Source organism: Molossus molossus, unplaced genomic scaffold (assembly GCF_014108415.1).
Source record: "Molossus molossus isolate mMolMol1 unplaced genomic scaffold, mMolMol1.p scaffold_m16_p_2, whole genome shotgun sequence".
Lineage (NCBI taxonomy): Eukaryota > Metazoa > Chordata > Mammalia > Chiroptera > Molossidae > Molossus > Molossus molossus.
The window spans coordinates 80,596,597-80,617,582 of NW_023425355.1; positions in this window are offsets into that span (position 1 = coordinate 80,596,597).

Consider the following 20,986-nt stretch of genomic DNA (forward strand, 5'->3'; position numbering starts at 1 on the left):
AACAAAGAGCTGGTTCTTTGAAAAGATAAACAAGAATGATGGATCCTTAACTAAACTCATCAAGAAACAAAGAGAAATGACCCAAATGAACAAAATTTGAAATGAAAGGGGAGAACAACTGACACCATAGAAATGCAGAGGATCGTCAACAAATACTATGAACAATTATACGCCGAAAAATTGAACAATCTAGTCTAAAGAGACAAATTTCTAGAAGCACATAGTCTCCTGAAACTGACACAGAAAACTTGAACAGACCAATAACAACTACTGAAATTGAAGATGCAATCAAGAATCTCCCAGCAAACAAAAGCCCAGGCCTAGATGTCTTTACAAAGGAGTTTTACCAAACATTCAAAGAAGAACTAACACCCATTCTCCTCAATCTATTACAAAAAATTAAAGAAGGAAGACTTCCAAACTTGTTTTACGAGGCCAGAGTAATTCTAATTCAAAACCAGATGAAGACACTAAAGGAAAAAAAAGAAAACTACAGGCCAATATCCCTGATAAATATAGATGCCAAAATCCTTAACCAAATATTAGCAAATTGGATCCAGTAATACATTAAAAAATTATTCATCATGACCAAGTGGAATTCATCCCAGGGATGCAAGGCTGGTACAATATTTTCAAATCAATAAATGTGATACAAAACCTAAACAAAATGAAAGATAAAAACCATATAATCATATTAATAGACACTGAAAAGAGCCTTCGACAAAATCCAGCATCCATTTCTGATAAAAACGCTCAGCAATGTGGGAATAGAAGGATCATATCTCGACATAATAAAGGCCATATATGAAAAATTTGCAGCCAACATCATACTCAGAGGGCAAAAACTGAAAACATTTCCCTTAAGATCATGAACCAGACAGGGATGCCCACTTTCGCCATTCTTATTAAATATAGTACTGGAAGTCTTAGCCACAGCAATTAGACAAGAAGAAAACGTAAAAGGAATCCATGTTGGAAAGGAGGAAGTGAAACTGTCCTTATTTGCAGATGACATGATATTGTACATAGAAAACCCTAAAGACTCCACCAACACCGGGGACAGGGTGGGGTGATGGAGAGGAGGGGGTCAATGGGGTAAAAAAGGAGAAACATCTGTAATTAAAATTAAAAAAAAAAATTTCAAAAAAAAGAAAAAATTATTGATATTCTTTTTTTTTTTTTTTTTTTTTTTTAATCCTCACCCGAGGACATTATTCCATTTTTTGTTCAGGTAGAGTGGGAGGGAGAGAGAGGAACAGAGAGAGAGAGAGAAACATCAATGTGAAAGGAACACATCTTGTGGCTGCCACCCGCACGACTGACCAGAGCCGGGGACAAACTGCAACCGAGGTACATGCCCTTAGCGGGAACCGAACCCGGGTCTCTTAGGACCGCAGGCTGACGCTTTAACCGCTGAGCCAAACCGGCCAGGGCATTACTGGCATTCTTATACACCAATAATAAATTCACCGAAAAATAAACTAGAAAAAACAATCCCATTTACCTTTGCAATAAAAATATTAACAAAGTCCGGCTGGTGTTGCTCAGTGGTTTAGCATCAACACATGCACCATGATGTTACCAGTTTGATTCCTTTTCAGGACACATGCCCAGGTTGTGAGCCAAACCCTTGTTGGGGACATGCAGTAGGCAGCCAATCAGTGTTCTCTCTCACTGATGTTTCTATCTCTCTCTCCCTTTCACTTCCTCTATCTCTAAATCCAACAAATGAAAATAATTTTTTTTTATTAACATACCTAGGAATCAACTTAACCAAAGAAATAAAGGACCCATTTGCAGAAAACTATAAGACATTGAAAAAGAAAATAGAGGAAGATATAAAAAGTGGAAGCATATACTTTGTTCAGTATTGAAAGAATTAACATCATTAAAATGTCCATACTATCCAAAGCAATGTATAGATTCAACGCAATCCCTATTAAAATGCCACTGACATATTTCACAAGACTAGAACAAATACTTCAAAAGTTAATATAGAACTAAAAAAGACCCTGCATAACCACAGCTATCTTGAAAAAGAAAGACAAAGTAGGAAGGATCACAATACCAGAGATCAGGTTATACTACAAAGCCACTGTAATCAAACAGCCTAGTACTGGCACAAGAACAGTCATATAGATCAATGGAACAGAACAGAGAACCCAGAAATTGACCTAAGACATTATGCTCATCTAATATTTGACAAAGGGGGCAATAGCATACAATGGAGTAAAGACAGCTTCTTTAATAAATGGTGCTGTGAAAATTGGACCTCTACATGCAAAAAAATAAATAAAGAAATAAAACTAGACCATCAACTTATACCATGCACAATAATAAACTCAAAATGGATAAAAGACTTAAATGATATTTGTGAATCCATAAAAATCCTAGAAGAAAATTTACGCAACAAAATTTCAGATATCACATGCAGTAGAATTTTCACTGATAAAACGCTAAGGCAAGAGAAACAAAGGAAAAAATTAATAAATTGGACTACATCAAACTTAAAAGCTTCTGCACAGCAAGAGAAAAAAAGCATCAAAATGAAAAGGGAACCCATTATATAGGAGAGGATAATTGCCAATGATACTTCAGATAATGGGTTAATCTCCAAAATATATAAAGTACTTATGCAATTCAACAAAAGGAATACAAAGAACCCATTTTAAAAAATGGGCAGAAGACCTAAATGGACACCTCTCCAAAAAGGACATACAAATGGCCAAGAGACATATGAAAAAATGCTCAGTGTCACTAATCATCAGAGAGATGCAAATTTAAACAGCTCTGAGGTACCACCTCACACTTGCCAGAATGGCAGCCCTCAACAAATCATCAAACAACAAGTGCTTGCAAGGATTTCACCCAGTGATCCCACGTCTAGGAATATACCCTAAGAAGCCTGAAACACCAATCAGAAAGAAGAGGGGTGGTAGAGGGTGGGAAGAGATAAACCACAGAACTTATATGCATGTATGCATAACCAATGGACATGGACAACAAAGCCGGGGACGGGGCAGGGGCTGATGGGGAGGAGGGTGTTAATGGGGTAAAAATGGAGAAACATCTGTAACAAAAATAAATTAAAAAAATAAAATAAAATAAAAGAATATACAGTATATTCTTCTTTCTCGAGATTTCTGCAGCCATTCAGTGTCTTTTTTGGTTTAATATCAATTTCTGACATATTTGCTCTTCATCTGTTAGATATGTCTTTGGTATTTTTATACTATTATTTTTTAATTAATTAATTAATTTGTGTTACAGATCATTCTCCTTTTTCCCCAAAAGATTTCCCTCTCCCCATCCCAACATCCCAGTCCCCAGCTTTGTTGTCCACGTCCATTGTACAACATGTTCATGCATACATGCATATAAGTTCTATGGCTTACTCCCCTCCCACCAACTCTTCTAGAGATTGTCACGTCTCTGGGACTACCCCATTCCTCAGACTGTTATGTTCATTATATTCCACAAATCAGTGATATCATATGATACTTGTCTTTCTCTGTTAGACTTGTTTCACTTAGGATAATACTTTCCAGGTCCATCCATGCCATCTCAAAGGATAAGAGGTCTTTCTCTATTACAGCTGCATAGTACTCCATTGTGTATATGTACCACATCTTTCTTATCCATTTGTCTACTGGTAGACATTTGGGCTGTTTCCAGATCCTAGCTATTGTAAATAGTGCTGCTATAAAAAAGGGGGTACACATATTCTTTCTGATTGGTGTTTCAGGCTTCTTAGGGTATATTCCTAGAAGTGGGATCACTGGGTCAAATGGAGATTCAATTTTTAAATTTTTGAGGTAACAACATATTGTTTTCCATAGTGGCTACACCAGGCTGCATTCCCACCAGCAGTGTACTAGAGTCCTCTTTTCTCCACACACTCACCAACACTTGTTGTTTGATGATTTCTTGATGGTGGCCATTCTGACAGGTGTGAGGTGATACCTCATTGTTGTATTAATTTGCATCTCTCTGATGATTAGTGAGGTTCAGCATTTCTTCTTTTGTCTCTTAGCCATTTGTATGTCCTGTTTGGAGAGGTGTCTATTTAGTTCCTCTGTCCATTTTTTAATTGGTTTTTTTGTCTACTTTTTGTTGAGTTGTATGAGCACTCTATAAATATTAAAAATTAACCCCTTATCTAATGTATCATTGGCAATTATGCTCTCCCATAGAGTGGGTTGCCTTTCCATTTTGGTGGTTGTTCCTTTTGCTGTGCAGAAGCTTCTGAGTTTAATGTAGTCCCACGTATTCATTTTCTCCTTTTTTTCCATAGCCTTGAGTGATATATCAGTGAAAATTCTGCTGTGTATGATGTTGAAATTTTGTTGCCTACAGTTTCTTCTAGGATTTTTATGAATTCATGAGTCACATTTTAGTCTTTTATCCATTTTGAGTTTATTCATGTGTATGGTGTAAGTTAACGGTGTAGTTTCTTTTTTTTTTTTTTTTTTTTTTGCATGTAGCTGTTCAATTTTCCGAACACCATTTATTAAGGAGTCTGTCTTTACTCCTTTGTAGGCTGTTGCTGCCTTTGACAAATATTAATTTAGCATATTGCCTTGGGTCCATTTCTGGGTTCTCTATTCAGTTCCATTGATCTATCTGCTTGTTCTAGTGCCAGTCCAGGCTGTATTGATTACAGTGCTTTGTAGTATAACCTGAAATCTGGTAATGTGATCCCTCCTACTTTGTTCTTCTTTTTCAAGATTGTTGTGGCTATACAGGGTCTTTTTTGGTTCCATATGAACTTTTGAAGTATTTGTTCTAGTTCTGAGAAGTATGTTGTTGGTATTTTTTCAGGGATTGCATTGAATCTGTAGATTGCTTTGGGTAGTATGGACATTTTAATGATGTTCATTCTTCCAATCCATGAACAAGGTATGTGCTGCCACGTTTTAAATATCTTTCTTTAATTCTTTTTTCAATGACTTACAGTTTTCTACAAATAGGTTCTTGATTTCTTTGGTTAAATTTATTCCTAGGTATCTTAACTTATTTGCCGCGATGATAAATTGGATTTTTTTTCAGTTTATCTTTCTTGACATTAATTTTGTATCCTACAACTTAGCCAAATTCATTTAGTAAGTCTAGTAAATTTTTGATGGAGTCTTTGGGGTTTTCTACATATAATATCATGCCATCTGCCAATAATGAGTTTCAGTTCCTTCTTTGCAATTTGGATCCCTTTTATTTTTTCTTCCCCTCTGATTGCTGTGGCTAGGACTTCCAGTACCATGTGAAATAAGAGAGGTGGAAGTGGACATCCTTGTCTTGTTTCTGTTTTTAAGGAAAATGCTTTTAGTTTTTACCCATTAAGTATGATATTGGCTGTAGATCTTTCATATATGGCCTTTATTATGTTGAGATATGATCCCTCTATTCCCAGATTGCTGAGCATTTTTTTCAGAAATGGATGCTAGATTTTGTTGCATGCTTTTTCAGCATCTCGTGATATGATCGTATGATTTTTATCTTCATTTGGTTTATGTGGTGTATCACATTTATTTATTTTTTAAAATTAATGAATTTGTTTTTGTTGCAGATATTTCTTTTTTTTTTTTTTTTTTTTTGTCCACTAATTCCCCCCTCCTCCTACCACCGGCCCTGTACCCAGCTTTGTTGTCCAAGGCCATTGTACATGCACACATGCATATAAGTTCTGTGGTTTATCTTTCCCCCACCATGCCTCTTCTGGGAATTGTCAGTCTGTACCACACCTCCATGTCTCTGGGACTACCCCATTCCTCAAACTGTTATGTTCATTATATTCCACAAATAAGTGAGATCATGTGATACTTGTCTTTCTCTGTTTGGCTTGTTTCACTTAGGATAATACTTTCCAGGTCCCTCTATGTCATCTCAAAGGATAAGTGATCTTCTGTTCTTACAGCTGCATAGTACTCTATAGTGTATATATGCCACTGCTTTTTTATCCATTTGTCTACTGATGGACATTTGGCCTGTTTCCAGATCTTATCTATTGCAAATAGTGCTGCTATGAACATGGGGGTACATATATTCTCTCTGATTGGTGTTTCAGGCTTCTTAGTGTATATTCCTAGAAGCGGGATCACTGGGTCAAATCGCAGTTCAATTTTTAATTGTTTGAAGTAACACCATATTGTTTTCCACAGGGGCTGTCCCAGTCTGTATTCCCACCAGCAGTGTACTAGAGTACCCATTTTTCCACACCCTTGCCAACACTTGTTGTTTGATGATTAGTTGATGGCAGGATTTCTGACAGGTGTGAGGTAATACCTCTTTGTTGTTTTAATTTGCATACCTCTGATGATTAGTGATGTTGAGCATTTCTTCATATGTCTCATAGCCATTTGTATGTCCTGTTTGGAGAGGTGTCTATTTAGTTCCTCTGCCCATTTATTAATTGGGTTCTTTGTCTTTCTTTTATTGCGTTATATGTGCACTATACACACACACACACACACACACACACATATATATATATATATATATATATATATATATATATGAAATTAACCCCTTATCTGATATATCATTGGCAATTATGCTCTCCCATACAGTGGGTTGCCTTTCCATTTAGATGATTGTATCTTTCGTTGTGCTGAAGTTTTTGAGTTTGATGTAGTCCCATGTGTTTATTTTCTTCTTTTTTCTGTTGCCTTAGGTGATGTACCTGTGAAAATTCTCCTGTGTATGATGTCTAAAATTTACCTCTTCTAGAATTTTTAAGGATTCATGAATTGCATTTAAGTCTTTTATCCGTTTTGAATTTATTCTTGTGTAGGGTGTAAGTTGATGGTTCAGTTTCATTTTTTTTGTATGTAACTGTCCAATTACTCAACACTATTTATTAAAGAGGCTGTCTTTACTCCACTGTATGCTTTTGCTACCTTTGTCAAATATTAATTGAGTATATTGCCTTGGGTCCATTTTTGGGTTCTCTGTCCTGTTCCACTGGTCTATGTGCCTGTTCTAGTGCCAGTATCAAGCTGTTTTGATTACAGTGGCTTTGTAGTATAACCTGAAATCTGGTAATGTGATCCCTCCTACTTTGTTCTTTTTTTTCAGGATTGGTGTGGCTGTTTGAGGTCTTTTTTGGTTCCATATGAACTTTTGAAGTATTTGTTCTAGTTCTGTGATGTATGTGGTTGGTATTTTGATGGGGATTGCATTGAATCTATAGATTGCTTTGAGTAGTGTGGACATTTTAATGATGTTAATTCCTCCAATCCATGAACAAGGTATGTGCTTCCACTTTTATATATCTTCCTCTATTTCTCTTTTCAATGACCTGTAGTTTTCTATGAATAGGTCCTTTATTTCTTTGGTTAAGTTTATTCCTAGGTATCTTAATTTTTTTGCCTCAATGGTAAATGGGATTGTTATCTTAGTTTCTCTTTCTGTGAGTTCATCATTGGTGTATAAGAATGCCATTGACTTATTGACTTTAATTTTGTATCCTGCTACTTTGCCAAATTCATTTATTAATTGTAGTAAATTTTTAAAGGAGTCTTTGGTATTTTCTAAGTATAGTATCATGTCATCTGAAAATAATGACAGTTTTACTTCCTTCTTTCCAATTTAGATCTCTTTTATTTTTTTCTTCCTGTCTAATTGCTGTGCCTAAGACCTTCACTACTATGTAATATAAGAGTGGTGAAAGTGGGCATCCATGTCTTCTTTCTATTCTTAAGGGAAATGCTTTTAATTTTTGCCCACTGAGTATGATGTTGGCTGTAGGTTTTTCATGTATGGCCTTTATTATGTCAAGATATGATCCCTCTATTCCCACACTTCTGAGCGTTTTTATGAGAAATAGATGCTGGATTTTGTTGAAGCCTTTTTCAGCATTTATTGATATGATCATGTTGTTTTTATTTTTCATTTAGTTTATGTCGTGTATCACAGTGTTTGATTTGCAAATCTGTACCAGACTTGCATCCCTGGCATGAATCCCACTTGGTTATGTTGAATAATTTTTTTGATGTATTGCTGGATTCTATATGGTAGTATTTTTGTCTGGATTTTGGCATCTATATTCATCAGCGATATTGGCCTGTAGTTTTCTTTATTTGTAGTGTCTTTTTCTGGTTTTCGAATTAGAATTATGCTGACCTCATAAAACTAGTATTCAAGTCATCCTTCTTCTTGTATTTTTTGAAGTAGTTTGAGGAGAATGGGTGTTAGTTCTTTTTCGAATGTTCAGTAAATTTCCCCCGTGAGGCCATCCGGGCCTGTGCTTTTGTTTGCTGGGAGAGTCTTGATTACATCTTCAATTTCCTTTGTTGTTATTGTTCTGTTCAAGTTTTCTATCTCTTCCCGGTCCAGTTTTGGGAGACTATGTGTTTCTAGAAATTTGTCTATGTTGCGTAGATTGTCGAATTTGTTGCCATATAATTGTTTACAGTAGTTGTTAACAATCTTTTATATTTCTGTGGTGTCGGTTGTTACTTCTCTTCTTTCATTTCTGATTTTATGTATTTGGGTTCTCTCTCTTTGTTTCTTGGTGAGTCTAGCTTAGGGTCCATCAATCTTGTTTAGCTTTTTGAAAAATAAGCTCTTTGTTTCATTGATCCTTTGAATTGTTTTTTGTTTGTTTGTTTGTTTTATTTTCGTCTCTTTCATTTATTTCTGCTCTGATCTTTACTGTCCTTCCTTCTACATGCTCTGGGATTTTCTTTTTGTTTGCCTTCTAGTTCTTTAAGTTGCAAAGTTAGGTAGTATATTAGAGATTTTTTTTTTGTTTCTTGAGGTAGGCCTGTAGTGCTATGAACTTCCCTCTCAGAACTGCTTTTGCTGCATCCCATAGATTTGGTGTTGTTGTGTGTTCATTTTCATTCATGTCCAGGAAGTTTTTGACTTATTCCTTGATCACCTCGGTAACTCATTCGTTATTTAATAGCATGCTATTTAGCAATATGTGTTCAAATGTCTTTTCATGTTCTTGTTGCATGTGATTTCTAGTTTCATACCATTGTGATCTAAGAAGATGCTCGATATGATTTCAATCTTCTTGAACTTGTGGAGACTTAGTTTATGTCCTAACATGTGGTCAATTTTTGAGAATGTCTCATGTGCACTTGAGAAGAATGTGAATTCTGCAGTTTTGGGGTGTAATTCTCTATAGATATCGATTAAATTTATTTGGTCTAGTCCTTTGTTTAAAGTCTGTGTTTCCTTGCTAATTTTTTTTCTAGAGGATCTATCTAGAGATGTCAGCGGGTGCCAAAGTCCCCTGCTATGATTGTATTGCTATCAATTTCTCCTTTGAAGTCTTCCAGAAGATTTTTAGTATATTTTGGTGCTCCCACATTGGGTGCATATATGTTTTTCTAGGTTCTATCTTCCTGTTGAATAGATCCTTTCAATATTATATAGTGGCCGTCTTTGTCTCTAGTTATGGCCTTCATTTTGAAATCTATTATATCATATATGAGTATTGCTATCCCAACTTTTTTTCATTTAATGTTTGCTTGGAACATTTATTTTATCCCTTTACTTTCAACCTTTATGATTCTTTTGTTGTGAGGTGGATCTCTTATAAACAACATATAGATGAGTCATGCTTTCTTATCCAATCAGCTACTCTGTGTCTTTTTATCGGAACATTCAATCCATTTACATTTAAGGTGATTTTTGATATGTACTTATTTATTGCCATTTTTGTATAGTGTGGTTATATTGTTGTTCCTATTTTTTCTACTACTTCAAGCAGTCCTTTTAACATTTCTTACAGTGCTGGTTTGGTGCTAATGTATTCCCTAGCCACCCCTCCCCCTTTTGATTTTGGCCTGGGAATCTTTTTATGTAATCTTCTATTTTGAATGATAGCTTTGCTGGGTAGAGTAGTCTTTGATTTAGATCCTTGTTTTTCATGACCTTGATCACTTTTTGCTATTTTCTTCTGGTCTGTAGTGTTTTTGTTGAGAAGTCAGCTGATAGTTTTATGGGGGTTTTTTGGTAGGTAACCTGTTGCTTATCTCCTGCTGCTTTTAGGATTCTCTCTTTGTTTTTAATTTTTGGCATTTTAATTACTATGTGTCTTGGTGTGGGCCTGTTTGGGTTCGTCTTATTTGGAGCTCTCTGTGCTTCTTGAACTTGAATGCCTTCTTCTTTCACCAAATTAGAAAATTTTTTTGTCACTATTTTTTCAAATATATTCTCAAACCCTTGCTCATTTTCTTCTTCTTCGGGGACTCCTACAATGCGAATATTATTATGTTTCCAGTTGTCCCACAATTCTCATAAGCTGTCTTCTTGTTTTTTAATTGTTTTTTTTTTTTTAATTGTTTTCTGATTGGTTGATTTTTATTTTTTTTACCCTGGCTTCTGATTCACTTATTCGGTCCTCATTTTCCTCTACTTTGCTGTTTAGACCTTCTAATGTGTTCTTTATTTTTGATGTCATTCTTCATTTCTTCTTGGTGGTTTTTAATTTCCTACTGGTTGATTTTAACATTTCTATGTCTTTACTTATGGTGTTGATGTCCTTATTCCTGCTGTTGAGCTTTCTCAAGATCATGACTCTGAATTCTAGCTCTGTTTACTTGCTTAACTGCACTTTCTGTATCTCATCTTCATTAGAGGTCTCTTGTTCTTTCATTTGGCATTCATTTCTTTATTTCACCATTTTGGTTATGTCAGTGGTTTTTGGAACCTGCCAAATTTTTTCTTTAGGTGTTTGTGTTCTGCTGTTCGTGGCTCCCTCTACTGGGTTTGGATGACCATGGGAGGACCCAAGTTAAACACCACTGTCAAGTATTACGTTCCTGTTCAGAGTTGCAATCCCAGGAATGGTTTAATTATTCTCTAGCTTTTTGATTGGAGGCTATTAGTCACTGTTACTTGAATAGCCTTGGAGTTTCAGTTGAATAAAAAGCTCCCTCTGGTGTTCAGAGTAAGGGGATTTCCTGATTGGGAGGCAGATGTTGGTTGTTAATGAGGCTCAATTTGCATTTCATGTCTCACAGTGTGGGGTTGCATGGCTAAGGGAGGGGCCACCGCTTCTCCCCAGAGCTCTGAGAAAGAGTAAGATAGCCCCTATCCTGGGTGGCCACAACTCAGCAAAAGCTCTGAGCGCCCTCCAAATCCTGAATGTCCCCACAAGTTCCAGTCCAGTCCACCCTTTCTCTGCCAGAGCTCAAGGTGAGTGCCTGTGGCTGTTTTAGCAGTCTGTCCTGGCTCTGTGCTGTGGAGCGGCTTGGAACTTTAATCCCTAGGGCACTGCTCACAGCTAAGACCTCTGCTGTCCGAGGGCTCCCAGCCCACCTCTTGTGCCTCTGCAATCCTACTAGGATTGATTCAGTGTCCCTGGTTATATGGTCCTCGCATGCTGCTTTTCTGTTGTTTTTTCCTGACGATTTGTCTTTATTTTTGTTGTAATTCCAGTTTAGTCCTGGGAGATGTCTGTGTAGCTTCCATTAACTCTGCTGCCATTTTGGAATCCAGAAACCCAAGTTTTTTAAAAAAAAAGCATGAAAACATTTTAGCATCAAAGTTAAAATTAGATTAAGGCCATTCTCACTATGGAAAACATAATAAGAGTTTTATATCATGCTGAGATATACATGCTCATGACTAGAAGGCAGTCCATGCTAAAATCCAGTCCAAACTCTGATGCAATTACTAAGCTATCTGTAATAATGTTAGCAGTGCTGGTGGTATAATTCTTTTAATGGTATGAAATAACTAATGGATTGCAAATAAATATTTGAAATTGCCTTTATAATCATAAAATTATTCAATCCCCAAAGATTTCATTTTTGTTACCCTCAAATAATTGAATGAAGGGAACAAATGCTGCCCTTCTCTTGCATTTCTAATTCACCAATCAAAGAATACATTAATCTCTGTCCTCTACTTGAAGTGAAAAGTATTATCTCTGTAAATGTTGCCACAATATATGCACTGGGGATTCTTTTCTTCTCATCATTTTTATATATTAATTCAAAATAATATTAGTCCTAGGGTGGTATTTCTAAAAATATATATACTCTAAATATTTTAATTTATATTTACTTTAAAATTTTCCATGTAATGTACATTTAAAACTTTTACATATTGCATGCACATATTTTTCTAATAAACACAATAAAATTTTTCTAAAATAATATAATAGTCTATTTAGAAATTTTTATATAAAGTAAAATTTCATTATTATAATTAACTAAATTGGTATTTTATTTTATTTTTATTTTTGTTGAATTTATTGGGGTGACATTTGTTAACATAATTATACAGATTTCAGGTGCACAATTCCACAACACATCTTCTGTACAATGTATTGTGTATTCAGCACCCTAAGTCAAGTTTTCTTCCATCACTATTTATCATCCCTATACCCTCCTGTATCTTCCATAACCCTCTCTCTCCATTAATTTCCATACTATTATCCCTGTCTATGAGTTTTTTCTCTCTTATTTTTTTTTGCTCAATCTCTCCACTCTCCCTCCCAGCTTCTTTAACCACCTCCCCCAACTGCTGTCAGCCTGAGCTTTATCTAAGTGTCTGTCTCTGTTTTGCTTATTAGTTCATTTTGTTTATTAGATTCCACATATGAGTGAAATCATACTTATCTTTCTCTGGTTGGCTGATTTCACTTAGCATAATGCTCTCCAGGTCCATCCATGCTGTCATGTAAGATTTCCTTCTTTCTTATAGCCGAATAGTATTACATTATGTAAATGTACTGCAGCTTTTTTTTTATATACGCAGTTCAAAATAATGACACAAGTTATATTGTGTTCTTTCTAACCTCGTGCTCTACTTTCAAAATTTTGCAATTCTACTATTTATGTTATTAAAGTGTATGTCAAAATTTTTAAAAATCCACCATTAAAAAAATTATTGTTAGAATTATCTCCATTATTGTGAGTAACTCTTTTTGCTATTTAAACCCAACTCCATCTAAAAAGTAGTTTCAATTGAATTTCTGCCAATCATAGGAGAAAGTAGTTCCAATGACAGCCTTTTTGTAGGAAAAAAAAAAAGACAGACAAAGGAAAAGAAAGAAAAGGCAAACTCTTTATTATATATCATTGATAAAGCAAGCAATTGGTAATGTGAAAGTTCTATTTGAACATACCCATTGTAACAGCTGTGTTTGTCCTCCCTACTTGGGCTTAGATTTATATCAGTTTCAGATTGACCCCACCAGTCTGCTCTTTATTTATCAGTGATTATAATTGTCAAAATGCACTCACTTAGTTTTCAATAGTTCCTTATGTATCTGAATAATCAATTGAAAAAAATAGACATTATTTTTAAACGGAAGGATATTATGTTTTAATGATTGCTGGCTAAGTGTTATGTGTTGCAGTATATATTATACACATGTGTCTCATTTCATTCTTACATGTACCATGTGAAGTAGATATAGGCAGATGGAAAAAAAACACATGCTTAGAGAGAGGACAATCCACTTGCTCAAGGTTACACACTGCTAATAAGCATAATCAGGAGTTGAGGTTTTGTCTGTCAGTAAATTCGTGAGTTTTATCTACGATATAAGTCTGACTCTTGCCATTCAAATTGTCTTTAAAGCTTTAATTGTCTGACTCCTGATATTTTTGTTCAAGGACACACTGTATTCTGTCAAAACATGCTAAATTATTCTACAAGGGCAATGAAAATTAGGTTCACCTTGCTTATATGAAGAATAAACAGTTGACTGAATTAAACTTTAAAAAACATTTATATGAACTCATGTGTGTATAGACCCAGACAACATTATGCAAAATGAAGGTCATTCATGAATTATCTTAGTTTATGTATCTAAAGAGACATAAGAATGCAACATTGAGTCTGTGCACCAATATTATCTCTCTCTCATGTGCCTGTGAATCTTTAGTAACTGTTGAGGACTGTTAAACATTATTACTTGCCAGAGAAATTACTTGTATAATCTCTTCATTTTACTTGCATGTATAAATATTTGATATTAAATAGACTTATTTTAGTATGTGGTATCTATATCTGTTCCTTCAAGCCAGGGCTCTGCAGACCTCTTTTTCAAAGGACCAAATAGTAAATTAGGGTTTCTGAGCCATGCAGTTTTTGTTGCAACTACTCAAATTTGCTCTTATATTGCCAAAACAGTCATAGAATGCATAAATGAATGGGCAAATTTTTGTTCCAATAAAATTTACTTATAAATGTAAGCAATACTCTGGATTTGGCCAAAAAGCAATGGTTTGCCACACTGCTTTATACCGTAACTCAATAGGGTATACCTTCACATACAACACATGTGCACGTGCGCACACACACACACACACACACACACACACATAAATACTCACCACACTTTTATAATGGAAATGAGACATTATTATGACACCTTTTTAAATACCTATTAGAACGTGAATCTTATATGCAGTTACTGATAACATGGAGTTGCAGGTTATTTAATTATTTCTTAAAGTTAGCACTATTCTTCTGAATTAGCTACTGGGTAATTTAAATAAAAGTTGTTTCATTGTATTTGAGAAAGAAATTGTAGGCAATAGATTATAGTTCAATTCACTTTTAATTGAAAACTGAGTTAAATTAGCTCTACGCTGGCATTGTTTTATCAAGGAGTTCATTATAAGCATTTGTAAAAGTAATGCATAGTCTAAAGATACTATTTTATTTATACTGTTGCCATAATTAAAAGCCTGTCGATATTTTTAAAGGCCAGTTTAAGGTTTTTCCAATTTAGCCTTATATATTCTTTTCAGATTAAAACCCGGTAAATAACAATGACCCTGGTTTGGGGTGGGGATAAAGAGAGGAATTGAAAACATTCATTATCTAAACTAGTTAGTCTGCTGGGCTACTAGATATGGGTGCTTATAATGGTTTTTTTTTTTTTTTAATTTTTTTTCTTTATTGATTTTAGAGAGAAAGGAAGGGACAAGGAGATAGAAACATTGATAGGATAGAGCATCGATTGGCCACCTCCTGCATGCCCCCGCTGGGGATCGGGCCCACAATGTGGGTGTGTGCCCTGAGCAGGAATAGAACTGGCACATGTGTCTACGTTCAGCCACTGAACCACACTGGCTGGGCATTATGTTAATCATTTTAGGTATTAAAACCTGTTCCTTAAGTTTAGCGAAAGTCTATATATTCAAAGATTTACATAAATATACATATTTCAAGCTTTTATTCTAAATATGCAGTTTTATATTTTCAAAATTTTTCCAAGGGACAAAGTGTTTGGATTTGAAATAATAGACTGTAAAAAAACAATGCACAAAACAGATCTAGAATATAGAATTTTAAAAGGCAGAATGCCATCATGTCCTAGGAAAAATGTGAGAAGTTTTTGGCTAAAATGGGTGAATCAGTTAGAAATGTACATATCTCTCACCTTTCTCAAATCAAATATCTGCCAGTTTTACAATATAAAGTGAATGAAATGCTTGACTTATTGGAAAATATAGTATTAGAGTTTTACAGTGCTTCATAATGTCTACCAACATAAATAGTGAAGCCGAACAATGTCCTATATCTTTTTTTCTTTTTTCTTCAGACATGTTTACCAAGTTATATAACTCAAAACAGAATCAAGATATATGTTTAAGATAAGCTAGCTTAACATGCCAGCTCAAAATATTTGAAAATACAAATATTTGAAAATATCTGAACACCTCCAAAGCATTGTATTCAATGCCTCACAGTCTAACTCCAGCCTTCTTATCCTGCTTTATCTTTTGCTATGTCCTACCCTGTATGGTTTACTCTAGCTAAATAGGATTCTCTTCCTTTTCATGAATATGCTCTATATTTCCTGGGCCCTTACTCTTCCTTCACTTGGAAGGGAAATTTTAGAAGAAATGGATGAAGCTACTCTTAATAGTGAAAATGGATTAATTTAACCTCCAGGATCAAATATCAGTAATATATTTTTTTACAAATATAGCCTCAGAACCCAATCTTTGCTTGCTTGTCAGACATCAAAAGTGTGAAATGTTTCAGCCACCACTATTTAGTTCTTTTTATCTATTAGTTTATAAAATATTTTCCTCTTTATGCAATGCTATCAACTCTGCTATCTTTGCACATAAGGGGATTTCACATTCAAGGGGTTTATTTGTGAAAACATGGGACAGTCTCAGCTGTGAGACTTTTGAATGAAGGTTTTGAGGATATGGAGGCATCCTTGCATTAGAAACAAGCATAATACTTTATTTACAGCCTGCTTGACTTGTTCCCCCAGTTTATTTGATGAAGGACACTTATTCTGATGAAAGTTGAGAATTAAATAGGACATGATAGCTGAAGAGAACATCTTAACCTATATTTGGCCATGCATTCTAACTCCTAGGAAAACCTTAAGATTTTCTCTGCCTGAACATCCACCACAATTAGTCCAATGAAGGGAAAAGGCGACTAACTTAAGTTTAGAAAAAACAGATAGTGGCTTGGCAGCAGGGCATCTAGTGGGAGATGAAAAGGGATTATAAATAATAATTATTATAATAATATATATTTACTGAACATTTACTATTTGTCAGAGTGCTCATTGTTTTACTTGTATTATCTCATTTATTACTCATAACAGTGCCAAGAGGTAAGTGCTGTTTGTTCATACCACTTTAGAGATAGGGAAACTAAAGCTCAGAGAGATTATACTCATTGGGTTCTTACTTTGCCCCAAACATTATACTAAGTAATTTATATCTATCATTTAATTTAATGTTAACAACAGCTCTATTAGGCAGATATCATTGTCTTTATTTTACAGATGAGAAAACAATGGAAATCTAGGCCTACTAATTCATGAGCTTGTACTTTTAATTCCTATACTATCTAGTAACTTAGCTGAAAGTTAACTTTTCTTTTATTGGAATTTCTTATTTTGTTTGTATTGCTTAGCACTGTTTGATCACCTATCTATTAATGTCTATGAACATGGAATTTGTCTCTGGGCCTTCCTGATACTTATTATGTTCTACCACAACTCCCAAATCCTGGGACTACATACATGACCAGGGGGCTCAGAGAAAATAGTTCTTGAATTGTGGCCTACATCAGCTCTTTTGTAGGCCTTGGGGAAAAGGGTCCTTGCTTTCCAAGGCTTTGATTTTCCATGCTGCTTTCCTCAGTTTGATGTAAGATTCAGTACATACTGTCATTTTGTAAACTATGCACTATTTTTACTTGTAGTTATTATATGAATGACATTGAACACTTACTTAAATGTCTTATTTTCTTGTTATTGTACTAAAATTCAAAGATTTCTGATTATGAAGTCAGATAATTTAGTAGTTTAAATATAGAATATGTTGAAAGTATTTTATTTTCCTTATGTGTGCTTCTCTTTTTTACTGATGAATAGATTTTTATTTTAAAAATTTAAAGCATGCAGTCCTGAATAATTCAAGTTACCTTACTATTGATCACAAATTACATTTTTAAAGTTATATGACTTTAAAAACATTATGGAGGAATAATTAACTAGTATAACCATGTATATTTAGTGTACAATGTGATTTGATATACATATACATTGTGGAATGATTACCAAAAATAATATAACTAACAAATTTATTACCTCATATACTTAACTATTTTCTATGTGTGTTGAGAATGCTTAACATCTACTTTTAGCAACTTTCAAGTATATAATACTGTATTATTAATTATAGTCAACATTAGATCTTCAGAACTTATTTTCTTACAACTGAAAGTTTATATGTCTGACTTACATCATCCCATTTCCTCATTCCCCAAGCCCCTGGCAACCAACATTCTTTCTCTATTTGTATAAAATCAGCTTTTGTATATTTTATATGCGTGATACTCTACAGTGTCTGTCTCTCTCTGTCTGGCTTATTTCACTTAGCACAATGCCCTCCAGGATGTTACAAAAGCAGAATTTTCTTATTTTTTTATGGCTGAGTAACATTTGTATATAATGTGTATAATATTTATAATGTGTATAATATTTATGTAAAATGTGATATATGTATCACATTTTCTTAATTCAGTCAACTGTCAAAGGACATTCACATTATTTTTATATGTTGGCTATTGCGAATAATGCTGCAGTGAATGTGGGTATGCAACTATCTCAAGATACTAACTTTAATTTCTTTGGCTATATACCCAGGAGTGGAATTGCTAGATAAGATGCTAGATTGAGCCCTGGCCAGTTTGGCTCAGCGGTTGAGCATCTGCCTGTGGACCAGGGAGTCCTGGGTTCGGTTTCTGCTAGGGGCACATACCACACACACAAAAAAATAAATAATAATAAAAAAAAAAAAAGATGCTGGATTGAGTAGCAAACTATCTCCTCAACAAAGATTTCTGTTTTTCAACTCATATAATTAATGTATACTTTTGTTTTTTGTTTTTGTCAGCATGGATGGTATTTGGACTACACTCTCTGAAAAAAAGTCATTTATATTTTGCAAACTTAGGAGCCTCATTTATGGACTATCTTTTGAATTATCCTAGTAAAATGCTATTTCTATGTAAAAACAGATTAAAAACCAAAAGACATAACATTAACATTTTTTTGTAATCAATGAATATTGTAATCATCAAAGGCCACTTCTGTACTTCAAGGATAATATATTTGGTAAGTTTCTTGATTGCAAGCAACAGAAACTGACTCTTACCAAATAAAAAAGGCATTGGAAGAATATTAGGAATTCAAAGGATTAAAAAAATGTGGGAGGACACACAGGTTGATGAGTTGTAGTCAATCCCATTTACTCTTATATAAAACTGTGGCTATTCTCATAAAAATAAGTCATATTTTGATTTGACTATGCAGTTTTTTTTATTTCTAAAAAGAGTCATGTTAAGTTGCTATTTTTTTCTGTTTATTGTAATATCTTAACAAAAAAATGGAAAAATGAAATACATTTAAAACCATATAGTAGTTGGTAAACTTTAAAGAGCTATAAATAGCAATCAGACAAAACAAAGTTCATAAATCTTTGCCAGCAGTGTGATCTTCGAAAAGTGTCTTAACCTCTCTGGATCTCAATTCCCCTACATTTAAAATAAAAATATTGCTTCCTGAGCTGTATTTATTATGATGATCATATGATGTAATGAAAGTGTGTTAAGTACATAGTACTTGGCATACAACTTAATAAATTATACTTGTCTCCATAGAGTAAATGTAAGTCACTAACTGCACACATAAATTCATAAATTAACTGAATCTCATTTCATTTTTATTTTTCAATTCTGAAAAATATTATTTTATTCAACCTGAGCATATAATTGATTGAATTTTTCACTTTGTCTGACTTCTAATATAAATTTCTATTGTCTTAAAATAATTTTATGTAAGCTTAAACAAAGTTGAAGAATTGTATCATCATATTGAATTACTGCTCATTTACCTCCCTAACAGTCTATCTTAATGAACTCCCAAAATACAAAAAAAAAGCATTGTTTTCTGACTTTGCTTTTCTTGGAGAAAATTACTTCAGATATAAATTTAAAGCATTCACAGGAGTTAAAAATTCTTGCACCATATGCAGATTTTCTTTATCATTTTTTCACTTCCCTGAGATTTTATCCTCAGATTTTATTATGCTTTTAATTTTTGCTGTGTTGAAAATCACATCATGGGCCTTAACCATTTATGGCAAATAATAATTAACTGGGATTTTTGAAAATTATTCCATATTTATACCATTTAAATAATCACCATCTTCTTTAATTGGTAAATTCCTTTAATGTTTCAATGATTGAAGAGTTGAGATTTTTCTAAAGGCTAAAGTCTTCTTTTTTAATATATCCTCATATGCTGCCTAAGTTTCTACCCCACCTCCCAATCTCAGACAACTAATTAGCAGTTTAGAAAATGCTGGCTGGGAATTCACAAATACCACATAATCTCAATTATTTGTGGAATATAATGAACCAAATAAGCTGATGAACAAAATAGATCCAGAGACACAGAAGTAGGGAACAGGCTAACAAACCTCAGAAGGAAGGAGGCTGATGGGGGGCAGGAAGAGGTAAACTAAAACCAAAAAACTTATATGCATATATGCATAATCAAAGGACACAGACAACAGTACTGTAAAGGCTAGGGGTGGGTTGGGAGTTGGGAAGAGGGTTTCAAAGTGGGAAAAATAACAGACAACTGTAATAAAAAATAATAATAAATTGAGTATTAAAAAAATGTTGGCTGATGCTAAAAAATTCTGTTTTTATACCTTTCCACGTGATCAGAGACTCTAGTTTTTCCTTAAACTTTTTCTAAATTGTTACTGATAATTGGGAAGTCTGTTTGTTGTAACCCTGCCATACAAAGCTGTAATTTTTCTTTCTTTTTTTTTTTTTTTGCTGTTATTATTTTTTAATTTATTTTTATTAATTAATTTTTGTTACAGATGTTTCTACTTTATTCCCCACTGATTCCCCCCTCCACCTCCCTCCCTGCCCTGTCCCCAGGTTTGTTGTCCATGTCACTGTTCATGCATACATGCATATAAGTTCAGTGGTTTATCTCGCCCTCACAACCACCTCTTCTGGGGATAGTCAGTCTGTACCCTACTTCCACGTCTCTGGGATTACCCCATCCTCAGACTGTTATGTTCATTATATTCCACAAATAAGTGAGATCATATGATACTTGTCTTTCTCTGTTTGGCTGGTTTCACTTAGGGTGATACTTTCCAGGTCCCTCCATGTCGTATCAAAGGATAAGAGATCTTTCTTTCTTACAGCTCCGTAGTACTCGATTGTGTATATATACCATAGGTTTCTTATCCATTAGTCTACTGATGGACATTTGGACTGTTTCCACATCATAGCTATTGTAAATAGTGCTACTACAAACATGGGGGTACATATATTCTTTCTAATGGGTGTTTCAGGCTTCTTAGGGTATATTCCTAGAAGTGGGGTCACTGGGTCAAATGGAAGTTTAATTTTTAATTTTTTGAGGTAACACCATACTGTTTTCCATAGTGTCTGTACAAGTTTGCATTCCCACCAGTAGTGTACTAGAGTCCCCTTTTCT